We start from the raw sequence: 25,683 nt of genomic DNA, 5'->3' as shown, positions 1-25,683 counted from the left end.
CATAAAATGCCTATATGTATATGCGCATGTGTGTCTGTATTTGTTTAATGCAGAGGCAACTAATGTGGGATGAAGCAGTTTTCCTGGCTACAGAGCTGATGATGCTCCTGCTTTTGCTGTGCGTCCTGTCCGTAGCAGCATGCTCCCACTGCTGAGCCATCCTTCACCTCTCTCCTTCCCTCACTGCAGTATAACACTCAAGATATAGCTGAGATGAGTCACGATCATGGAGCTGTGTTTGTTAGCAGTATGCTCTGAATCACCAGATTGGATGCAAGTAAGATGTTGAATGTATACATACATACATATACATACATATATACATGTATGTGTGTGTATGTAAGTACTTCAGTATTCTATTTCCACTGATCAGATCTGAACTATTACCAGCAGTAAATTAGGCAGCAAACAGATCTAGGTTTGTTTCTCTTTTTTGCTCTAAGTAGTAATTCACAATACATCAAAGGAATGGATTTTTAAGAAACATTTTTGATTCTTAACTTGAATTTGTAACAATTTAAATGATTTAAAGAGAGAGACTCATTTGATAAGGAATGGCACAGGCTCTGAACATTTATATAAATATGAAACAATTCTAATGAAGACTGGAGATTGGACTTTTTCCTGTCAACATTTCAGAACATTTAATTCCCTTTTTTAACTGCCTTCTTCATGGTGTGTATAAATATGTAATATTAGCCTAGGTTCACCTTTGCCTGCTAGAAACAAATTGTTCTGTGTGTTCGTAACTGATGTTTCTGTGGTCAGTCCATTTTCCTGAGGTTCGCCAGTGTGCTATTTCAACTTGCTTTTGGATTTGGGTATTTAATGAGAAGAAAGGGCTGAAATAGCCTGAACTAGTTTTCTCTGAAGGAGCGGTATCATACTTAGGCTGACTGCAGAGTTGGATATGAATTGCGTCAGCATGTCTTTGTGGGACCAACTCAGCATCCTTTCTTTGCCTCCTGAATTCGACACTGCACTGGTGGGCATGGTGCCAGCTGTTAGCAAATTGGGCCCATAGTTCCTCTGGTTGTTATTATTGAATCAGCAGCTGGTTGTACTATCAGTTAGGGACCTTCAGTTACTGTCGTGGCTACTCCCTGAGCCTTCACAAGTACTGACACAAAAGCATTAAAAAAAAAAAAAAGAAAGAAAAATAAAGAGGTTGGCCTCGGTGATTCGTCCCTGCATGCATTAAGCATTGTGATTAGCAATGCTTTAACACCTTATTTATGATAACAGAAGGAAATGACATTCTAGCACAAAAATCCCCTGAACTTTAATCAGCCTAGTCTCAAGAGGCTTTTGTGTTTTTGTCTCCATTTTGATTCAAACTTTTCTATGCATTAGCTTGTGGGAAGTTTGAGACCTGTTTACCAGGTAATCTGATCAACGTTGTGACTCACCCTACACTTGAAAAAAGAAAGAAAAACAAAATGAGACAGGGAGGTGGGAAAGAGCTTTCAGTGTTAATATATTTATATTAGTTATGAATGAAGAAAGAAAATTTCCTTCCAGAAAATAGCTATTTGTTTTATATACATAAGATAAAAATCTGCATGTGTACATGGATCGCCTTGGTGTGTTTCACCTGGCGTCTGCCTGCTTCCAGGAGCCTGAGGTGCTGGGAACGCTCTGGGCCTTTACCCCGCATGCTGCAGTGCTGATGCTTTCGGGCTGTCATGTCAAGGGTCTAAAGTTTGCTCTGGAGCACTGTGGGGTGTCTGCTGTCTGTGGTTTGCGGTGTGCTTGTACTGGGAGGAAAGGAAAACAGAGAAGAAAAGGAGATATGATTGTGTATCGTACTGGTTGAAAGTCTACTACATGGCTGGATGTGTGATGGAAGGAGAAATAAATTTGCTGTAGCATAAGGACCTTTCCTCGCCTGTGTTTTGATGTATCTACAGTGCTTTGTCTGCTTACGTGTTCATAAAACATTATGCATTTGAAAATAGCAGCTTTCCCAATGCCATATGCTAAGAAATCTTAAGTATAGTCTTAAAAATCATGAGTGGCTTAAGAATTTTTTTTTTTAATAGCACATACTGGATTCTTACAGTTTGCTTTCTACTTTTAGGATCTCCGTGTTCTTGATTTTAAGCTTTTGCCTGTGACCATAAGAGCTGCATACTTTCTTTTTATTGTTTTTGTTGTTTTTTTTTTAATGAAATATGAGATCCTCGCATAATATAGAACTGGAGGGAACGAGCTTTTAAGACAAGTACTAACTATCCTGAGACTGGTGATAAAATAAGTAGAATTGGCTACGGTGAAAAATGGTCATGATTTCACACACAGTCTCTGCCCAGTTACATGCCAGATTTATGTGCCACCGCCTCAGCTGTGCACACTAAAACCAGGAGAATTGCATGGGCAAATGGCTGGCCAGGTGTACTCGTGGACAGTTATCAATCTTCTCTGTGTATGCTTGGGATGTGTGCGTGTTTTGCATGAGCAATTGCAAATTTGACATCTTTGCACATTTGTCCCATAATATTTGGCCAAACATTTCTCAGCAGCTACTCTTGAGCAGCATACTCATTGGTAGGCTGCTTTGGCACTTATGTTCCATACAGTTATCATTTAAAGAGAGCCATAATGCAAGCGTTACAAAAGCAAAACAAAACCAAGCAAACAAACAAACAAACAAAAAGAATTGGCATGTCCTATTTTTCAGTTCCCAGTTATAGGCATTCAAAAGGAGAACTCAGTGGTTATACAGGAATTTCTGATCAGCACATCTTGTACAACTGTCTCCTGCTGAGTGCCTAGAAATAGAGGATACCAGTATCGCTACAGATTTTTTAGCCACTGGTGCACTAGTGCAGCATTTTTCAGAAACCTAGGTATGTATCTTTGGTGACCCAATTCTGCTTAGAATACAACCTAAAGATTTAATTTTACATCAGATTTTTCTCACCTAACTAACCCGAAACATCCCGCGTAATTGTAATGCTAGTTACTCAAACCTATGGTATAACAAACGCCTTTTGTTATTGTTTGCAACACTATATAACTTTGGTTTTTTCTTTTAAGCCAAAAGGGAGAACAACTTAAAAGTCTTTCTGACTTAGTAAACTTTAGAAGTTACAGAGAGGTATGCTTGTGTATTGACCATCAAAATTTGAACTTCAGTCCTCCAAAACCCCATATGGTAATTCTTAAGTTTCCTTTTTGCATATGTAACTAACAGATGCTGCAATGTCTTCAGATTCCTTCCATACCTTCCAAAATACGCACAATATATGCAGCCATTGTAGGTCTGGAGATTATATCTGTCAAGACTGGCTGCACGTGCAAGAAACATGATGGTAAAATATGTGGCAAGTATGAGAACTGCATGAACAAGAAGTTCTGTGCTTGAACTCATCAAATGAGCCTGACACTGGCCAACTGCAAAGTTGATACATTCAGGAAATGACATCTCTTGCCCCAAGAAAATCAGATGACACCAGTGTATCATCTATACGTTTCTTTCCACATTTTATCTGAACTTTTCTTTGAATGATCAGCTCTAAGTATCTTTTACAGCTAGAGAGATAATAAAATACCCTTGAAGCCTCAGAGCAGGTCAACTTCTTGATGTGCTTTTTAGCTATGTGTGTTTTGGTATGGCAGTACTGATATCTCCCAGAGACAAAATATTCACAGATAAGAAGAAAACAGAACTGATATTTTTTGTTCTTTTTAATAAGGTTGTTGTGGTATGAAGAGAAGTGGTATTACTGCTTTGAGACCTTGGATCCTTCTGAATCTTCGTAAGGACATCTAGTTTTAGGGTTTTGGCCACATGATATATCTTGGTTGCCAATTTAATTAAGACATTGTCCTGTGGACCCACCCCAACTGTGATCACAAATGTCTCTGTGGCAAATATGTTAGTTGATTACAATTTGGGAGAGTGTTTGAAGTCTTAATAGCAGTCTTTTCTACTTTGTGGGCTGTAACGTTTTTTTTGAGGTGGAAAAAAAGTACTTATCCATATCCCACTGTTGCTCTTGGGATCTACCTGGTGTGTTTCTCTTGCTGTGCAGGAGGAGAGGCATTGTCTGGTCTCCGAGCCCCTGAGCTACTTCACACTGAGCATGAATTCACAGGCTTTCCAACTTTTTGAGAGTTTTCAGAGGTGTGGGACTGGTTTGTTTGTTTGTTTGTTTTCTCTTACTCTAAGAATGCTGCAGTGCTTCATCATATGTCCCTGCAGGCTGCAGCCGACGTTTTGATCACAGGGACCAGACACCCAGAGAGGGGCCGTGTCCGCACTGACCGAGGTTGTGTTAGAGCAGGGACTTGGGCTGGCTTCCTTGGCAGCAGCCCTGGGGTTAGCTCTTTTTATTTTTTTGCAGGGTGTAATTTACATACCTGGTAGTTCAGCGCACCATTGATCTCATTTCTTTGTATCTGTTCATGACTACTAGCAGACTAGACAGAGACTAAATTAAACTCAATTTTCTGAGTCAGAAAAAACATGTTTGTTTCTTAGTTACTGTATGTGCTTCTGTGCTGACTTGAAGTGTATTCTGTAATCCCATGCATATGTGATTTCTTTCTTGGTACTCCAGAGTGCACTCTATAGATAACACTTTCATGGTATTTTAAATTCCTATATCTTGACTGTTTTCAGAGAAATGAATATGATTTAACCTTCTTTAGAGCAAGGATAAACTTTGAAATGAAAACTAACATATGGTCTGCATGCTATTTTTGTAACTTTATTTTATAATTTCTGAGCTGATTTTGAGAGCTGATTATTATTTAACAAGTGAAACAGGCTGTCAGTGTGACTGCTGCGGTGCTCTTGTGGATTAGTTCTCAGTTCTCCAACGCTTACTTCAAAGGAAGCTCTGCAGAAGAGTGTTGTAGGGCCGTGCTGTGGCCTACGGGCAGGGCCGCTTGGGGAAGAATCATAGAATCATAGGATATCCCGAGTTGGAAGGGACCCATAAGGATCATCCAGTCCAACTCCTGGCACCGCACAGGTCTGCCCAAAAGTTTAGACCATGTGACTGAGTGCACAGTCCTATCGCTTCTTAAATTCAGACAGGCTTGGTGCAGTGACTACTTCACTGGGGAGCCTGTTCCAGTGTGCGACCACCCCCTCAGTGAAGAACCTCTTCCTATGTCCACCCTAAACTTCCCCTGCCTCAGCTTAACAACATTCCTGCGGGTCCTATCACTGGTGATAATGGAGAATAGGTCACCTGCCTCTCCACTCCCCCTTGCGAGGAAGTTGTAGACTGCGATGAGGTCCCCCCTCAGCCTCCTCTACTCCAGGCTGAACAGGCCCAGTGACCTCAGCCACTCCTCGCATGTCTTCCCCTCTAGGCCCTTCACCGTCTTCGTCGCCCTCCTCTGGACACTCTCCAACAGTTTCATGTCCTTCATGCTAACCTCTGACGTGGCCAGCTGTAGCAAGAGCCTGTTAGTTTGTCATTTTTCCTAGCACTAAATTGACTTACACTTTTTTTTATTAAATATTTTGGATGTCAGACTGCATTATATTTCTTCATGAGCTACCGCATTTTCTCTGTGTTTCTTGAGGAGATCCCCCATACTCTATCAAAGAAGATCCTTTCCTCCTTCCTTCCTGTCTCCTAGCCATGCTTTTTCTGTCTTTGCTATGTCCTACAGATACAACCCACAGAATTGTCCAAGAGATCCTCAAACCACAGCTGGCTTCCCCCCAGCTAACAAACCCATCTAATTCACTCATTAATCAACCCAAGGGTACTTTGATGGGCATTCGTCTGCCTTCCCAGGGTTCTGCTAAGTATAAAGAGTAAGAAACCAGAAATAAAAAATCATAATGGAATCTTCTACCTTGGAGAAGACTGGATTCTGTGAAGCTATTGGCCTGGCTAATCTGTCAGGGAAAACAGGTGGATAAATGTGGATGCACTATAAAACATGTGAGGAATCCATTTGCACATTACTATGGATTTTTTTTTTCAAACAAAAACTCCAAGTAAAATGCCTAAGTGTTTCAGGCCTTGCTGTTTCATCTTTTGTATAATGTTTTCTCTATTCCCAGTAGAAACCAAGAGTACACCTCAACTTCACTGCTTCTGCATACAAATATTTGCCTGAAATATATAGCACATTGTAAGGTCACTTGCAACTATGCCTGGAAAAATCACGTAAAAAACTGAGCAAGTTTTCACAATTGAAATTAAGTAGGTCAAGAATCTATCTAGCTTGTCTGGTAATGTGCTCTACAAGCTAATGAGAACTTGAGAGAGGAACCACATGTGTGAGGTTGCCAAGGTGAGCATATATCCTCATTACAAACCAATGAACAGGAGTAGCAGTCTCTGATTTTTGTTTTATCTTTACCCAACAATGTGCTCTAAAAATGCTTTACCCTACCTACAAAACTTTTTGGAATGGGTAGAAGTGTATTATGAATGTAATTAACTGCTCTGGTGATTACAGAATGTATCCCTTCATCTTAATGGGTGGGATGACCAGACATATATACTTATGTACTTACATTTCATTTGTATCTTCAAATAGATAAGAGAGATGTATTAAGTGATTATAGTATGCAGGATATGATGTTTATCCCATAGCTGATTATACCATAGGTGAATTAAGACCTCATTAAGACTTTGGTGTCAGGTCTAGTGCTGACTTGCTTGTTGGATAAAATCATTTCCCATGGTATATAGGTTTTATGAATCATTAAGATATAAAATACTGTTACAAACGCTGCCATGGAATAGGTATTATAGAAGAACAGTAATACATAGTCATAAGGATATATAATTATATGTATGTGTGGGTATATATATATAATGTTTAGTCTAGACATCAGTATAATTATGCACAATAAGATGTGACATCTGAGATTCATGTGTGTTATAAATCTTTTTGAAAAGGAAAATGGTTAAGTCTGGGAAAATCTTAATTTTTCCCAGCGTTGCACTGCCTGAGCCTCTTTTTATATGTGAATTCTGAGAGGAAGACAAGGCAAATAATTTATTCTTGAGCCATTTTCTTCTAGTGTCCATCTTCTCATGTGGTCCAGGGCCACAAGTTTACTCTCAAATGTGCAGATAAAGCAAACTCTTTTGTTGTCACCAGTCAAAAGACTGAGAGCTTGATGCTGCAGAGTTGGAAGACCTAGCTGCATGGCCTGAAAATAGAGCTGGACCACATAGTCTGGTATTTATAGTATCCCAATATCTTTTTTCTAAGGGAATTTCTAGGCTCGCTTGTAGAGTCAGGACATGACATGACAAGAAAAGAAAAGATAAAGAAGATCTCCCAAATTGTCACATTTGCAGCCACTTTGGCATAAAAATGAAGGGTCAGATTTCAAAACCTGGCCAGCCTCTTCATGCCTGTAACTTTCAGGAGAACATGAATGGAATTAATTGTGGGTGGAATTTCAGTTATTTATTTGCTTTAAGAATTTAATTTGGGGGAACGAAAACAGACATTTTAGTATTTAATATCTGTCCTTGATTCAGTTACAGAATTTAACCTGCAGGGTTGCAAAAGCCAGAAAGGCCCAGATAAGGACAGGATGAAAATATTGCTCAAAATGAAACCATTCAAGGTTAACAAATTGCAAGACATCTCAAACAATTTAACCAACATATTGCTTGCTCACAACTGTATTTTCTGCTTTGCTGGATTTAACTTGTTTTGACTAGTGTTGAAGGTTCAAACCAGTTGGGGACCACACAGCTTTATATAATTAAACATTAAACTGGTTAGTGGGGTTAAAACTGTTAAATATATAAAACTTCTAGGACATTCATTTAACAGTGTGTTCATTTCATTTGGCATGTTATTTTAAGTATATCTAAAAAACAGTAGATGCAAAATGCCATGGGTAACAGACAGACTGCAGAGAATAAGCAGAGGACACAGGACGCTCAGATGCTGAAAGTTTGAATCTCTGCAAACAAGGCGTGAGAGATTCACATGCCATGTCAACTCTCAGATGCATTCAGCAAATTCTTCTGACAATAGTGCAGGAGAACGCAAGTGCTTTGTTGTGCATCCTGCTAGAATTATTACATACTGTAGAGAAAAGAAAACAGTGAGAGTCGGTCAATATTTTTCTTGAATTTACTCCTAGTGGTGGAAGCTCTGCCCGAAGTATTCCATTTATGTTTGGAGTTCTGCACTATATCATTGTGCTGCTCTGTAAAGTAAATTTATTCCTGAAAAAAATAAGGCTCTCTGTGTAGTGTATAGTGCTTCCAGGAAGGTCTGAGGGATTAATTGATTTTTTTTTTAACTTGGTGGACAAACAAGAAAATAAAATACTCTGGTTTTGTTCATGTGTTTGTTTGCTTTTGTTTTATTTTTATTTGTTTTCCAGGCTTCATTATAATTTTTAAAGTATTGTTGTTGTTGTTGTTAATTTATCACCTTTCAGAGTGAAATTTCACTTCCAGATGAAATGTTTAAAGGGAATTAATTTAAAAATAGAAAGAAAAAAAAGTTTTGACTTCATACAACTCCATTTTTTTTAATGTATTGTTTTTTGTGGGGTATTTTGTTTTGTTTTGTGTATGTTTTTTGTTTGGTTAGTTAGCCTGTTTTTTTTGTTGTTGTTGTTTGGTTGGTTGGTTTTGGGTTTTGTTTTGTTTTGTTTTTCCCAGTTGAAATATTTGCAAATCTTCTCATCTGCGAATAATTAGGACCTGGAATGTCATTTTCTTTGGTGACCGAGCTCTGCATGAAAAACTTCACATAGTCCAACACCCACTTCTGTAAAATGCTGATTAAAGATCTCCCTTTTGTTAACTGAATAGCCCGCATGCTATTGGGAGGGTGGATTTTCTCAGAGTAATACCATGTCGTTGTTTGAGTGCATCAGAAGCAATCTATGAAAGGGGAAGTCTCGCATACTTTGACTGTCCTAGACCTCAAGGACCTACTTGGGTGGAAATTTTGTGGCTGACCACTCGTGGTAGACAGCCAATGTAAGTAGAGTCAGACTATTGCCGAATTCCTGACTCTGGCTCAGCTCTATGTCCGTGAATAAGGATGGGCCAAGGAAGAGTAGTAGCCAATGAAAATATTCCGACATTGGTTCCTGGTGGTCTACCGTCACTGTGTATTTCATTTCATTAAACATCTTTGTCATACAATATATAATTCGGCTCCAATCACTTGGGTTTGACTTCAAGAGTAAAGCCAGACCATGGGCTCAATTTAGACCGTATGCTTTCAAATTTCTGGCTTCTTCTGTATTCTAGCAAAAACATTTTTCTGTTGACTTTTTAAAAAACTAAACACATTTCAGGTGAGGTTTTCTTGATGTCTTTAAAGTGGTTAGCTACCAAGCTATCCGCTGCTGGCTACTATTCATTTGTTTGGAAGGATGTTAGGAAACTAGAACTTTCAAGAAAGTAAGTATTGCCCAGAGAGGTCACTTCCCTCTCTCTTCTTTCCAAACATGAATAGGCAGGGCTAAATTTCGCTGCTTGCCTTTACACTCCTACTTCCTTACATGTGTACCAAAAAGGAGAAATTGCTGTTACTACACACAAACAAAAAGGTCCTTTTCAGTGCATGGGACATGTACCAGTTGTTTGTAAGGACTGAGAACGTAGAATGACACAACAGGTGAAAAATTTCTGATTAAAAGAGTTGATCCTTTGAAGATTTCTGTACTCAATCCTATGGACATGAAATTTAGAGCATGAAAAAGTAATTTTTTCTAATGACCAGTTAGTACATATTTTCAGGAGTGCTAAACTGTAAGTATATACAATCTTCCCCTCCCACCCCCCCGCCCCGGAAAACTGATATATACTTAGAACACTAAGTGTGGCTAATAGTAATATACGAATGCTTTAAACTTTTAAATACATTTGGCTCCATTCAACAGATCAGTGTGGCGGTTCAGCTCATTAGCATTTGAGCAAATTTGTTACACTTTTAAGGACTGTTTTCAGAATGGCCTAACCCGACAAATGCAGTGAATTCCAGATGCTAATGGCACCATTTATCAAGACAGCACTTTTTAACATAATGCATAAACCTTTCGTACATGGTAGTTTTACTGTGCATTCAATTCCATTGCAATTCACTGCTTCAGGCAGAGGAAATGAAGAACTTAAGCAATGTAAACACACTAGGAAAAGGCTCTTAGATCCGTGTGGCTCCTGGAGATGAAGTACTTATTTCCACAAAATTTGGCTTCTACTCTAAAAGAGTAGGGTGAAGTACTTTGAGGAATCTGGAGTTAAATTATCTGTCTAGGTGTTTTTATATTTCTCCTCTGTGAAGCATCTGAGCATCTATCGAAGCTTCTAAAAATGGAAAATACCATATTTTTTGCAGAGTTCCTTAGAGTTTAAATTTCATTAGGCAAGGGACAATTTTTTTATTTGCTGTTTGCTGGGTTATGTTACAAAACATAGCTCATGTAGACCAAACTTGACTGATATTTTATTGTATTTTGCCTATTTACTCTCTATAGCTACAGGGTACTGCAAGGGTACTCTTTCCTCTCTCTGAAGTTTGGAATAGTACTAAAGTAAGAAACTGACCATACAAAGAAGAAAAAATATTATTTTGAGATTGATTGTGTTGAAGCCAAGATTAAATGAGAAACAAAAATACAGAAAGAATCAATCAATTTAACATATTCCTCATCTTCCAGTTTACATTACTATTTTTAATATCTCAGAATTTTCCAGTTTTCTTGACATTTGAACATGATCCCTGTGAAACCAGCTTGCCTGTCATCCGAAGCAAACAGCAATGTCCATACTGCTCCCATTTCCTGGACCCAGGACTTTCCGTTTTTCTAGGCTTTTGTATCATGTCAGGCTAAACTGACACTTCAAAATGTAATGACTGCACTCCAAAATAAATTCTGTTACATATTCCTTAAGGAATATTCCCAGGTCTGGAAAGCACTTAGCTATAGACTTAATTTTACATTTATTCACTTTATCAGTTGCAGGGAGTAGCTCCAGTTTATACCAGCTCATAGTCTGGCCAAAGGGTTATAACTCTTACCAAAGTTAGCGTGAGATCATGGGATTCTTTTTTTTTTTTTTTTTTCTCCGCCTGTTTTATTCCAAATGCAATTGGCTTCAGGTTCCCATCTCCTATTATTTGCAGTGCAAGAATTTTGGGCCTTGATGCTACAAATGTTCATGCATGTTTAACTACAAGCATATGAGTACTCCCAAATGAAGGCCCTGGAACTCTTCATGTCTTAAGCACATAGTCTCCGATCCTGGAAATTCCTGTGCATATGCTTTTCTTTACCCCCTTGAGCAGTCTCATTAATTTCAGCAGGACTACCCACAGTAGTAAAGTTAAAACACGTACATAAGTATTTGCAGGTTCAGGTCCATAGTGACATTTCTCGTCCTCCAATGTTATTTTATCCCCAAGCCTGTTCATTGTCAAAAAATGAATCTTAAAGTAATCAGGCCTTAAAACTCCCCTCAGACCCCTTCCTGGAACTTATTTTATATTCTGTTCTCTGGCAAGGCCCATGGACAGCAGCAAGACTGTCCTAAATCAAATAATCTTAAGACTCTGACATGAATTGACAAGAGCCAAGTATGGCTGAGCTAAAGCTTAAACCATGCTAAAGTGAATAGTTCTGTCTGCTGTAGTTTAGTTTTAGTAGCATTTTTTTGTACTTCATCTTCCTATCATTATTATTATTATTATTATTGAAATAGAAAATTAGCTGGATGGGAATTATGACTGAGAGAGATCCGAATGCTGAAATGCTAGACTTTGTGTTCTTAATTGACCTGGAAGAGAGGCCTCAGTTGCACTTCTTAGCTCCTTATGTTTTGTAACATTTTATTCCAAATGGGCACTTGAAGTTTGAAGCCGAACAATTAAGTAGTTTCACAGCTTTGGTACAAAAGCCATCTGTGTTATTGAAGTTGTGCTGGATAGGTTTGAGGAGCTGAGAAGCTCGGAGTCCTTGCTGGATGTCAGGGAAATGCTCTTCTATCCCCATGTCAGGGCTCTGGGCAATTGCCTCTCATCTGTGGAAGTGCAGAGGCCGTTCTCAGCGAGGCATTGTCCCCCCGCAGCCTGCACACTTACATCTGTTTCCTTCCAAAAGCAGCTGCACAGCGGTAGAGGCAAATATGGTAACAGCAAGAGGGGCAGTGCAGCCTGATGTGCTCAGCTGAAAGGCAGGAAATCCTGACTGCTATTCCTGGCGTATGCATTGCCTGTTCCAGGCCTTAGGCAAGAGTTGACTTATCCAGCATCATCTGTAACAACGAACAATGCACCTGAAAACTTACAGCAACTCACAGGCTTCATTCCTGCTGAAGAAGTGTTAGGCTTTGCTTTGTGAAAATACATTCCCCATGTATTAAGCACATAGGAAACAGTTAAAATATATATATATATATATGTATATATATATATATGTATATATATATATATTTGTAACTTCTTACGTAAGCATGTAAATATGTAGATAAGATGTTGTAACAGGTTTTATCCATCAAGTGCCCACGTAGCTCTGTTCCTCAAGTATGGCCAGAACTGCAGGTGCAAATAAAAATAATTTTTCTTGCAAAGAAGTAGAATTACTCATCAACATATACAGCTGCTTTACATGAATGTAAAATCGTGGTGACTGTGCATTCAAAGGCATGCCTAACTGGCTTAAAAATCAGACTCAAACAATCCCATAACTCTGTAATCCCCAAATATAAACAACTGACATGGATTTTATGTTCCAGTGTATTAGAAGCGGGAAGCATCAGTTGTTTTAAATGGAAACGTAGCAAATTACTGTATCTGAAACTCTGTCACTTGCTCCAAGCAGAGCTCAAACAAATTATGGCTTATCTGAATGATTTCAGATAAAGTTTCGGATAGGATTAACTGTGATGTTCTTTGTTCTCTAAACTTTAGAGCACTTAAGGAGGGGAGCTGGCAACATGGACAAAGTTTTATGATAAAAAATGTAATAACAGCTTTAGAAGAGGAAAGACAGCTGCGCATAAGCAAAGTTAGAATAAACTTGGAATTTGCAGAGATTTTATTAGTGAATATAGATCCTTCTTGCCCATGTGTACACATGCATGTGAGTGTTTTGTGAGGAAGAGAGAAATATACTGTGGACAGACAATAAGAAAGATCTAAGACTTGGGGTTTTGTTGCTTGCTTATTTTGTTTTCTGCATGAGAAAAGATGATTTATCCTATTTTCAGAAAAAAAAATAATTGAATTTTTAGTTGTATTTTTCCCTCACCATTAAAAATGACTATCAGCTCCCCTGGCCAAAACACATTTTCAAAGTACTGCATTTTTTTCTGTAAGTTATTTACTAAGATTTCTTTAGCATTTTAAAATATCCAGCCTGAGATTCCAGTTTTGGGTTAAGTTAAATCTGAAATCTTCGTATTTGCCATATTTCCAACTCCTACAGGGAGGAAGGAAAAGCAAACAAAAAAGTTAAATAAGTGTTTATTAAAAATGTGCAGATTTTTTTGCAGCTATAAATGAAAGAAGCTTCATTAAATTCAGGGGAGTTAGACCCACTTATGCTAGCAGAAAAGAGGGTCCTTTTTTCTTTCATTTTCAATCATTTTTCAAATGTTATTTTTAACAATTCTACAGGGAGGGGGAAAGTAGGGTGGAAAACAGTTACAGCCATTTTATCACATTTTACTCCTAACAATGCAGTACAAATGAAAAGAAACCATAATGCTCTGTAGAATAATACATTAATCATCATCAGTCGTCATTCAGTGCAATACGTTCTTTCCACACCATGCAAAATATGAACGGATACCCTCATGAGAAGGAGAAATGTCTTATCTAACCGTTCACCTAGTCTGGAATACATAATGGGTTGCAGTGGGGTTGTGTGTTATTTATCATCTCATGTATGGGGCAAAAATCATGGGACAGCTTTCTTTTGAACCAAGAGAGATTTATGAAAGGTTTCACCCCTTAAGGGGTGTGAAATAAAGGGGTTAGAGGCCCATCTAACCAGAATATTTTTACCCAGTGACAGATGAGTTGTTTTCCCTTGAGAAAAAAAAATAATTTCACTGGAAAAAAAATCTTAAGTTATTTTTCATGAAGAACTAGCTAGCTAAGCTTGGTACACTGCGTCTCATCATTGGAAGATTTATTCTCCAAATACATTTAACTGTGTAGCAGCCTGGCTGTGGTCTAGCCTTGCTCCCTCAGGGATGTTCAATGGCCGGACCCCACAAGACAGAATAAGCCTTGTGATGGGGGCTCAGCACACTTCGCCACCTGGAGTCAACAATCTGCCAGGCTATGGAGACAGAAGGGGAGATCTCAAATAGTTTGGTATGAAAACGTGTCCTGGTGGGAAGGTAGGTCAGGGGAGCTTAAGTCCTTTATTCTCCTCATCTGAGCCAGGTCCTTGTGGGACTGCTGCTCCCACTGTGCTCTCTCGTTGTGTGTCACCAGTCTGCTCTGCAGGGCAGCGGGAGAAGGCTCCGGCTGCATGTGGCAGCAGCGATGGCACTGGCTGCAGCTCCTGTGACACGCTGTTGCCCTTCAGGACTTTCATCTAGATCTTTTCCGTTTTATTTATTTATTTATTTATTTATCAACAGGAAGTTGGTGTTTCCTGGAGAAAAAAAAAATAATGAATATTTTTGCAATCTTTGATGAGCTCTTTAGGATTGTTACGCACAATGCGTCAGCATGACGGATTCCACAGCTTTTTGCATAGCTGAGGCAAGTGACTATTTCACAACCTTTCCTCTTTCTTCAGTCTCTAGAAGCTACAGTTCAATCTCAATATTTTCATTCTCCGTTAGGGCTCTGCAGTAATTCAGTGTTCAGAAACTTCAAAACTAATGAAGTATCCCCAAATTATCCCAGATACACTAACGCAATCAAGCTTTGAACTCAAATGGTGGTTTTGTACTCCATGATCTCCAGAAATTCCTTCTTCCTGTTTTTTCACTTGTTTGTAGGTCCCACAGTTACTCCTAACACTGTAAAATTGTTGCAGCTGGAAGCCGGTAGCTGAAAGAATAACAGAAGGAAGATCAGGAGTTTTTTCCTAGAGATGTAACATACAGAAGAATAAAATTAGGAGGCATCTTCCAAATTACTTGGATATTTGTTAAAATTTCATCCAAAAAGATTTGATGAAACTTTTCCCCTAATATTTTTCCCTTGTCCCTCCCACTCTCTCTCGTTCTTGTATAACATATGTGCATATTTATATTTCTACTCTAGTCCTTGCATCTGTCTCATAAATATATCTCATAAGTGTGTGCTTGCTTAGGTATGAAAATACACTTTGTACAATGCTATGTTTGTACTGCTTCCAATCTTCTGTATCTCTGAAAAATAAGTAGGTGCTATACTTATGTCATTTATTGCTATTTGTTTCTTTATGTTGGTTCTTCTTAAAGTGTTCTTCTTATAGCGTAGCTCCAGGGCATCCTTGCATACAGTTGTGATACATAAAAAACTGAAAAGCACAATTTAAACTGCAGCACCTCATCTGCTCTCTCTGTTTGTTTGTATTTTCCCCTCTGCCGAACATCACATTCCTTTCATTTGGCAATATAATATGATCTACCATAAAGAAATATAGCACAATGGAGGGTGAGTCATTCTGGCTAAAAGCTTAGGACCAGATCCTCAAAAAAAATCCTATGGGATTGAGTAAGAGCGTTTGCTGAATTGGGAACCTTAATACTCAGTCCTAAACTATGTGTGCTGGCACAGGCTGTCTTCAGTAGCTACAGTGTTTCAGTTTGGGAAGTCATTGCCATTTCTCTTTGCCTTCTGCCAGTTCTCAAAGTCCTTCCTTATTCTGTGCTCCTGGTAGAGTCAATTTACTCATGCTGGAAAGAACCATAGTGTTTAACTAACCCTTATCTATAAAACGGTTACAAGGAAATTTGGAGAGATCTCAGTCTGTGCCTTCCAAAGTCCATGTTAGTGAACTGAGTGGGATTTTTGTGGTACACCTGAAGGACTTCAAAACCTGTCGTACTTCAGCAAAACTCCCCATGGCATTGCTGAATGCTTTGTCTGAATCAGAGTTTGTAGCCCGAAAAGGAGGAAAAATAACTGTACTAAGTTCTTAATATTTGGATACCTTATTGACTTGTGGTGTATCTAGCTGTGTTAGGCAGTCTCAGTGCAAAGGTCTCCAAAGTAAGCAAGCTTTGGAGCTGAAAATACTGAGAAGCCTGGGTAAGAGACAGGCCTCAGTGTCACTGTGCCATGTACCCAGCTCTCTACTGGGGGATCTCTGCTGTGGCAGGGCAGCTTGAGCCACTGGCATGCCCCAGATTCCTTTCCAATACACACCAAACATGGGGAACCTAAGAACCTTTCCCTTGCAGAGTAACCATCCAAAGTAGCCAGCAGAGAGAGACCCAAAACTCTTCGGCCAGCTCCAGCTCCTCGCGCCTGGGCTCCCAGCCTGGTGCCCCTCGTGGAGTGGAGCGTGGTCTGGCTTTGCTCTTCCGCCTGGGGTTATTGCTCTGCCCTGCGGGGTGGAACCATCCCATGCCTAACAGGATTTGAAGCCAGTTCTGCCACCTCCCAGGAGAGCACGCCAACAACCAAACCGTTCCTGTTTTGCATGGAAAGACATTAAAGAGGGGATGAGGGAAGACAGAAAGATTAAGTCTGCTGGCTGGGGTGCTGATGCACAGTCTGCGAAGGTTGCCTTCCGCTTTCTTGTCTAATGTATAGTCAAATGCGAAGACAAAGTGGAACAGTTTCAGTGGGAAGGGCTAGAAGACACCCACCTCAGCAGGGAGAGCGGCATCCGGGGGTCCCGCTGTGAGACGGGAGTTAAAATTCCCACTGTAAATCAGGACACGCAGGGGTTTGAGCCTGAGCCTCTGTATTGATGGCAAACATACTAACTTGTGAGTTCTGTGAAAACAGCAACAATCCTTGATCCACAAGGTCATTTCAAATCACCACTGTTGAATCAGGCTGTGTGGACAAATTTTGGTAAAACTTTTATCTTGTGAACCTTGTAGGGAATTAGATATCACAGTTGCTATAAAGGGCACAGATGATCCTGCAAAGCAACAAAAATCCTGCTTAGCACATTTTATCAGTAGAGACTTAGACATTTGCAAAATCTAGGCTCTTTCAAACTAGCTGCATGAGGTTTCTGAGTATCTTATTTCAGACTCCTAAAGTGTCAGTTAGGTAAGTGTGTCACTTCATGACTAAGCTTTCCAGATTTTACCTTGTTTGGTGTTTTTAAATTCTTCCTGTAGCTGTTCTCCAGTGATTTTTCCTGTTCCTTACGCTGCATCAGTCATATATCAAGTTGTGGCTACTCCCCGGTGGCTTGCAGAGAACAATAACATAGGTGAGAAAATATGCCTGCTCATATATTTTGATTGTTTGACTTTCTCCTATATCTCTCTGGAATATACTTCTACCTGTGTGCTTATTTACATATTAATGTGCAAGTAGTTGCAGACCAACGTATTTAGCAGGACTCAGAAACTGGGGAATAATCTGTAGATAGTAGAAGTATATCATTTTGATTTACAATCTAACATTTAAATGTTCTGAGGTCAGACCTCTGAGAGAAAATAATTCACAACTGGATATATAGCTTCCACAGGCTGTACATTTATTGCCAACAAGTACAACACAGATTGTTTTTTACGCGCCTGCTTTTTATTGCCTTAGATGCTGTTGCAGGATAGTTCACATAAACATTTATATAGGGTTTGGAAAACAGTTGTTAGCGAGGAGGAAGCTTTTGCTGTTTACACAGCCTCCGAACAAAGCCACCGCGCGGAGCTTCCTGTAATTGACATGTGGGCGGGTTTCTTCAAGTCACTGACTGGAAGAAGTGAGTGTCTGAGATTTATTCCTGACAGGACTTAAATTACTGGTAGCCTGACACATTTGTGAACAATTACTAGACACTGAGGTGTTTAAAGTAATGGGTACAGTTTGCTCAAGGGATGGGGAAGTTTTGAAACCATTAAAACAAAATGATTTTCCATTAGATTAGTAAAAAGTGAATGCATATGTTTATTTTTCTAAAATACACGGGTATATTTGACTTCTTAAATATTTTTTCTCTCCAAGTGCACATGCTTAAAAATGCTCTTCGTTCCCTTAACAGTAGGTTACGATGCATTTGTATGAGCACCGGTTAGCTGAGCTTATAGTCACTTCTGAACGTGACACCTGAGCTTGCAGTCTCCCAAAAGGTGAATTCACCGAGGACGTCTTGATTAGAAAAAGGATCTCACCGTTAAGTTGTCCAAAATAATAACAATATCTAGTTTTTTCCCTGTTTTTGTTTATCAATTTGAAAGAAGAAATGTGAAATGTCCTAAAAGTTACTGCCTTATACATTTGACCATTAAATACTGTGAACTTTTATGGGGGAAAAAAGGTTAACTCCCTCATTAATCTACACTACATTTATTCATCCATTTGTAACTCTTCACGGTAAAAGTTACATTTATTTCCAGCATATGCATTCACTGTTCATACTCCTTCCATTCCTCTAACAGAACCTGGGGCTAGGAAATACACTTCATCCTAATCCCCTCGATTTCCTAGTAGCCACTTGAGAGACTTCTGTCACAAAAGGAATAGGTTATTGCCCCTGGATTGCCACAGGTTTTTAAGAAGCATCCTACATGCACACTGAACTGTGTGTACACAGTTTTATCCATCTTCCCTCATTAATCATGATCTGCTGTACAGGTGCTGTCTCTGCAACTCATGTTATTCTGATGTTCTGTGATAAAAGTGAATAAAAATATTAAAACTACATACATCTACTAATAGTCAAAAATAAAAGATTTAGATGATGAACATAAATCAGTATTTTCAGAGCAGACTGGTAAGCCTGCTTCACTGCTAGTGTAACAGTTAGAAGCTAAATCGTTCTTCCTGGCTGAGTCAATAAAAATGTTTATACATGTCTTCTGTGCAACGTGGCCACACAGAGAGCTGCAAGAAATGTTTGTTGTACTGGTCGTGGATGCAAAGCTGTGAGTGTTGCTTGCACTGCTGTTGATCCAAGCATTTGGATTCTCCAAATCAGGCTGCCAAAAATCATGGCACTGGTTTAAGCACGTTAAGATTTCACACACACACACTGTTGGTACTGGTTTTTAATTACTCTTCCAACCACAAGAATATGACAGTACTTTAAAGAAACCAAGAGGCAAAATGCTTATGTAGTCACATTGGCCGTGTTAGATAGGACATCTAACTGTACCCACTGGTTTATTGGTACCCCTGCAATGTCAATGTGACAGTGTTTTCCAATGGGCAGTTTACTACTGTGAAAAATAAACCTTTTGCTTATATTTATTTAGTATTCTTCAGGAATGAATAAGCATCTGTGTGTTTTGCTAGCCTTCCCATGCAGCCTTCCAGATTTCAACAAGACCAGGTATTACCAGAATGGTTTATATCTGCCCCCCAAACACTCAGTTAGAAGAAAAGGATCATTTATGAGGTAAATGAGGACAGAAATGGAAAGCTGTAAACACTTCTCTCCCATCATCATTGAAGTATCCAGCGTTTGACCTGCTAGCAGTACATTACCTGTATTTCCTACTGTTGTTCCTCCTTTGCTAGCTCATTTCTCTAGCCAAAAATAATCTCAGGATTTCTCAAGTCATGGCTTTCAGCTAGCATCCTCTATTGCTCCCACCGGTATCTGTAAGACATTTCTCTGCCCAGTGTCTCACCAGCCTTTGTGTCTCTCCCAGCAAGAGGAAGAATATCAGCCAGGTGGCCCTTCACTGCTGCTGGTTTGAGTCAAAGGTTTTGGCAAAAAGCAGCCAGCAACCTAGCTTATACATAGGAATACGCACAGGTGCAATGTAAACATAAAGAACAGAGGGACAACCGTTAAAATATAGTAATATTTGCCATAAAAAGACTGGACTCTCATTGCTGAATGTGAACTTCCATCCCTCAGGTAGATTCTCGTGTACTGCTTCAGGAAATCCCTTTCTTGCCACACCTTCCTCTTCGACACAACTTTTGTTGTAATCCAGCTGGGAACTACCTTTTTTTTTTTTTTTTTTTTTTTTTTTTTCTTGTATTGCCATAGGATTAGGAAAATATGAACACAGGCAGTAGGTATAGTTTCTGCCATTAGAGACTCCTTCCAGCTCACTACTTGCTGTAACGCAGCCTTCACCATGAGCAATGAGTTAATTGCTCGAACTTGTTTGCTGGCCTGTTGTGCCACAAAAGTTAAGGGCTTCCAGTCTTACAGACCGTCTCCAGCATAGGGGCAGTGTTTAGACACTGGCAACACATTTTATTCTAATGCACAAGAGCAGTACATACTGCTCTTCTACATACATGGAGAATAAGACAGTCTGTGTCTTTTTGAAGTAATTTCCAAAGTGATTTGCATTGGCTTCATTATGGTGAGAGCTCCTGAAAGTCTGTGCCGTGTACAGTGTGTAGGACACTGTACACTACATTGGTCAGCTAACCCACTATCTGCTCTTCATTTGAACCTATGTGGAAGATTCTGTAAACTCACAGAGAGTTTTTATTCCCTACTTCTTGCTTTCTGTGTCAGTTCTTGATACATTGAGTAGAAAAACAATTTGTAGCATGCTGTTAGCACAAAGCAATGAAAAATAATACCAAAAATAAAACATGAAACTGCAATGAATGCATCTATTTTTACACACTGTGTTTTGTCTCAAGGAAATTTCAGAAGCTTCAGCAAAAGAACCCAAAACACTCTCAGGGTATCAAATCACCATAGGGATGGCTTTCTCTGTTTTTGCAAATTTCATTATTTTCCTTGTGTATTTGGGGAAAGGAACAAAAAGAACTGCAGATGTTCCAAACTTTCTATGGTCTTTTAAAATAATTCAGGGTGGTGCCTCTGCTGTACACTAACTATGTGCTGTTTTGCTCACATATTCATAAATTTTTCTCATTTGTGAGAGTCACTGAATAGAGCATGTGAATTGTTTTACCCGGTAGGTGGTGGAGCAATAATGAAGCATTGTGATTAAGTAGTGTTGGAACATCTTATCTTCCTCACTGAGTGGGAGGCACCATTAGTAGTAAAAGTAATTACCTGTGTAGAACGTGCTGATTGCATTGAGTATCTACTCCATGACACAAAGAATGTCTTCTCAACTTTAGGGACTTTAAGAGATCTCCATTTACTGCTAATTTCACATTTTAAGCAATAGTGCATAATTCTTTTGATTTTTCTTTGGTGTTGAAATTACAAATAAACTTTGAAAGAGCTTTTTCTCCTCATCAAAATTCTGTCCTTGTCATTGGTAGCTACAAAAAGAGGATGATCAAAAAATCACACGAAAGAACAGGAACTGTAAAAGCAGGGTACGAGCAGGGTACGTGCCCAGGCTGACTTGCCCACTGCTTGGAGGGGTTAGATGACTGTTTTGGGCAACATCTCTAGACAGCTCGTGGTCTCCTGCAGAAGCAGACCGCAGTGCCCTAACTATCGAACAGCATTACTCTATAGAAACGGTGCGGATGATGGTTCAGAAACGGGACATTAACACCGAGCATTGAGAGAAGGTCTCAGCTTACAGAAAATCCTTTAACTGGGGATGTGTGGGAGGCTGTTGCCACTGATGGCATCAGTTGCTTACAGGGTTATTCTCACAGAAGCCAATCTGTAGTATAATACACTCTGTCCTAAGGTCTGCATTTCATAAGCATTCATCCATCTGCCTGACAGTTTCCAGTAACTTGGGGAATAAAATATTAAGATATGATGAAAATAAGCGGTTCTTTCTATCATAGGAAAACGAGTTTATTTTCATTTCTTCTATAGATTGTAGCTCTAGTAAGTTTTGTATCTCACATAGCTGTGAAATCAAACCTCACTGCCTATCTTATACTTCAAAAACCTTTTAGCTTCTTTAAGAAACTTATAAAAAGTCCTGGGATCCAAAGGGACCTGTGAGTTTTAAGCTAAGAAAGAAAACTGACAGAGCATTTGTGGTTTGTTCTAGATCTGATTCAAAGCTTGCTGGAATCCAAACAAAGAGATTCTCACTGAGTTTTAAGATTAATATCTGGGATTTGAACATAATGGCTAACATAAATGCAGTCCTGCTACTCTCCTGAAAAGTACCTGAGCACATTTGTAATAATGTAAGGGTTAGATGACTGTATCGGGCAACATTTGTAGACAGGTAGAGTCAATTAAGGTAATTGACGGAAGAGAAAAGGCCTCGTGAATTTTTCTCTGTTCTCTGTATTACTTTATAGGGGCATTTCCTTTGGTAATTGTAGGAGTATATGAGGTCATAATGATTGGAGACAGGCAGAAACTTTAATGAAGGTGACAAACTGTCACTGAATTGATTGCTTATTTCTCTATCATGTACGATCTCTTCCACCAATAAAAGGAGAACATTTGTTTAAAGAATAGTATGCTTTTAGTCAACAGCCTTAATTTCAGATTGCTTCAGAGGCTTTTGACATTTTTTCTGCTACAAATACAGTTTCTAAATGATGTTTCAAAGTTTGGGGCTTTTTGTTGATGTTTGTTTTTTTATTATTATTATTATTATTTTATTATTTTTACATCTCCTGAGGTTTTGTTTTATTTTATTATTTTATTTTATTTTATTTTATTTTATTTTATTTTTAATATCTCTGAATTACAATAACCTCTTTGTTGTTATTTGTTTATTTTTGTTGGTTAATCTGTGATGCATTTTTCTCATTTTATATATATACACACACACACACATATATATATACAGTGGAAATATATTTGAAATAATCACATAAAAATTTACGAGTGTTTTTATGAAACAAGTAAGCCCAGGTAATGATTAACACTACGTGAAATTTGGCAGTTTTTTCTTTGCAGAAGTGAATGCAACTTTTTTCTTCAGTATTAGTTTCTGTGGGCTTGGTTTAGCTTGATTAAAAATAAATGAAAAGTCAAAGTGAATTTCAGGCTAAATGGGTAAGTTCCACCCAGTTTTGTGCAGAACCGTGCAACTGCATGTTTTGTGTTTTTAATTTGCAGATTTAAGATTGGCTTCAAATTGGGCCTGAGTTGATTTTATTCTTACTGGTTTCAGAATAAAGTGAAATATCTGAGAAGTCTGGAAAATATTTCGGCAAAGCAGCCCGGAGTTTAACTGAGACCAAAATCAGGCACATTTTGCATAACATGGATTGTATTTCTATAATTTCCAACTGTAATTTAATGATTAAAAAAAAAAAAAAAAAGAAATTTTGTGACTATCTGTTGTTCATTGCTGGTGTTTACAGGAACTAACTGCCTTCAAGGACACCAAGCAGGAGATTTCCATTCCTTACTGTGGCATGAAAACAGGGGACAGAGATTTTGCTCATAATAAGAATGTAAGCAGCATGAAAATTTGCACAGTAGGATCCAGTTTAGCATTCTTTTCCTAAATTCTACTATAGTTCAGGACCACTCCTCTTCTGCATGATACCCTTCAGTACCACTCAAGGATATGTTTGATAGTCCAATGTGCCCTCATGTGCTTTAAAGCAGGATAATATTAAAGTACCAAATTAGTTTTGCTCCTTAAAGTATTCTAGAATATCTGTGTCTCCAGCTACTAACTGTAAATGAGAACACCTTTATCTTGTAATCAGGTGGTAGATAAATCATTATTAGTGGCAAACTTTTATATTGTGCTGGGATCCCATTGTGCTACAAATAGCACAGTCATTGAAAAAGGCAATTGCTGATCTGGCTTTCTGATTAGTCCAGTAAATTACAAATGTTCATTATACACAATAAAATTTTAGCCTGGCTGAAATGTGTGCCATAATCTGTATTCAGTAAAATGCATAATGTTTTCACAAATATGCTGGCAAATACTAGATTTTAATTTTCTTTTAAAGTTATCTATACTGCTGATTGTGAAATTTAGCTACAGTAGACGGTAGTGAGATATGTGCCCCATGTGTATCAAACCCAAACAGGCTGGCAGAGATGGATGGTACATGCAGATATGATGCGTGTTGATTATGCACACAGGTGATTGGCCAGATTTGTTCAAGAATTGTTTGGATCAGAGGAATCTAAAATCTGAGAAAGGTTCTGGAGTGAAGCATAGATGCATGTGCTTAGTTAGCACCAACAAAAACACTGCAGTTCTTGTTTTAGGAACAGAGTCCAGATTTTGAATCTTGATTCATATCCATTGCTTAGACACAGAGAAATGTAACTCCAAGCAAAAACTTACACGGGAGGGAGAGAAAAATAAAATGTGATGTTTTGGTCCAAGTGAGTTTGTTTAAGGAAAAAAATTGAAAAAGCATTTTTGGCAGTTAAAGTGTTATGTGGGCTTACAGTCCTTTTTGGAATATGCAAGTGTGTCACAATCAATATTGTTCTTGATAAAACCGAACCACAGACAACCCTTTTCTTTATAAAAAAACAGACCCCGATCCCCAGACTAAGTAATGAAATTTGCAAAGGAAAATTTATAATATGTGATGGAAAAAAGATACATGCACCTGATGTTAGTTAGTGGGGAAAATATTGGACAGAAATTGTTAGCATGATGGGAAATTAAATTACTTTAAACAGTATTTGAACATGAAGGGAACAGAAATTTGATTAGGGAAATCATTTCAGATATTCTTTTAATTCTTTCTAAGTCCAAAAGGCTCCCCTCCCAGCTAACTCCCTAGAACCAATCAGCCCCAAACTGCCACATTTATAAAGAGACCCTGGAGTTAAGGGTCTAGCATGCAGATCTTCTAACTCCCAGCTTTCCCGTGCCTTTCAGCACCTCATCCGGGCCAATCTCCCCAATCTCCCAGTCTTTTATTCACACTGAGAAGTCTCTCTCAGGTAATCCAAGGGCATCTAATTGTAGTCTACTTTTCCACATGACCTCTTGATGAAATGGATGTGCTTTCTATACGATGAAATAAGGATATTTCCACCCTATTCTCCTTTGGTGTCTTCATTATTAAACTGGTAGGAATAAACACTATAAAGTTGTGCTTGTAGAGCATTTGGGAGCATGGAGTGGGGAGGCCAAGAGAGAAAGCCAAGTGAGTTGCACAGCTTTGTTCATAGAACAGTCAATTTCTGGTCATCTGTAAGCCTAGTTTCCAACTTCTCCCCTGTCCATAATGCATTTAGGTGGACAGGAGTCCTGCCGAGGCAGAGGCAGCCCTTCGGCAGGGACTGACCTGCAGGTTCCCGGAGGTATTTAGGCACTGGCTGGAGTCAGACTTCAGCACCTAAACAAGTGCGGGAGCAGAAGCTGCCCAAAGCTACAGAACAAGCCTGCTGCTGACACCGTCTCTAATCCAAACCTTCCCCTGCCTGCTGAACCATCTCTAGGTTTTCACAGGAGCTGTCCCTGTTAATCCAGGCAGGATCACAGGAGATAGGATGACCCGTGACACCACCGGGGTGTTTAGGGAGAAAGGGGACGACTACCTGGACAGAACTGCAACCAGTTTGCTGTATTTAGCACCCCATTCCTTACATGACATTAATGTGGAGATGAGAGTCAATAAAACACATGGAGGGAAAATGTATGATTCCAATTTACATTAAGGAACTTAAAAGTTGTGAAATATGTGAAGAACAAACTGTTGTGAGAAAATAAGTGCCAGCCTTCCTGCAAATTTTGTATCTGATTCTGCAGGCATGGGAAGTCTTCAGCACTGTTCCTGACTTGGCTGCCAGTTTATGTGGGAGGGGAAACAGCCATTTTG

The 25,683-nt window shown here is 39.0% G+C and overlaps 1 protein-coding gene across 5 annotated transcripts in view; it reads left to right on the top strand.

Annotated features, from left to right (window-relative positions):
- Nucleotides 1-25,683, top strand: part of TSHZ2 (teashirt zinc finger homeobox 2) — a 221,503-nt gene that overhangs the window by 29,425 nt on the left and 166,395 nt on the right. Inside the window, exon 2 of one of the 5 annotated variants that reach the window (XM_083801508.1) lies at nt 17,223-17,317. The exons of the other annotated variants lie outside the window; for them this stretch is intronic. The gene's annotated coding sequence lies outside the window, so the exon portion shown is untranslated. The remainder of the gene's footprint in view (nt 1-17,222; nt 17,318-25,683) is intronic. 5 annotated transcript variants of the gene reach the window in all.

Source organism: Anser anser (genome assembly GCF_964211835.1).
Source record: "Anser anser genome assembly, chromosome: 16".
NCBI lineage: Eukaryota > Metazoa > Chordata > Aves > Anseriformes > Anatidae > Anser > Anser anser.
Note: the sequence above shows the minus strand (reverse complement) of the source record. Positions and strands in the feature narration are given on the sequence as shown.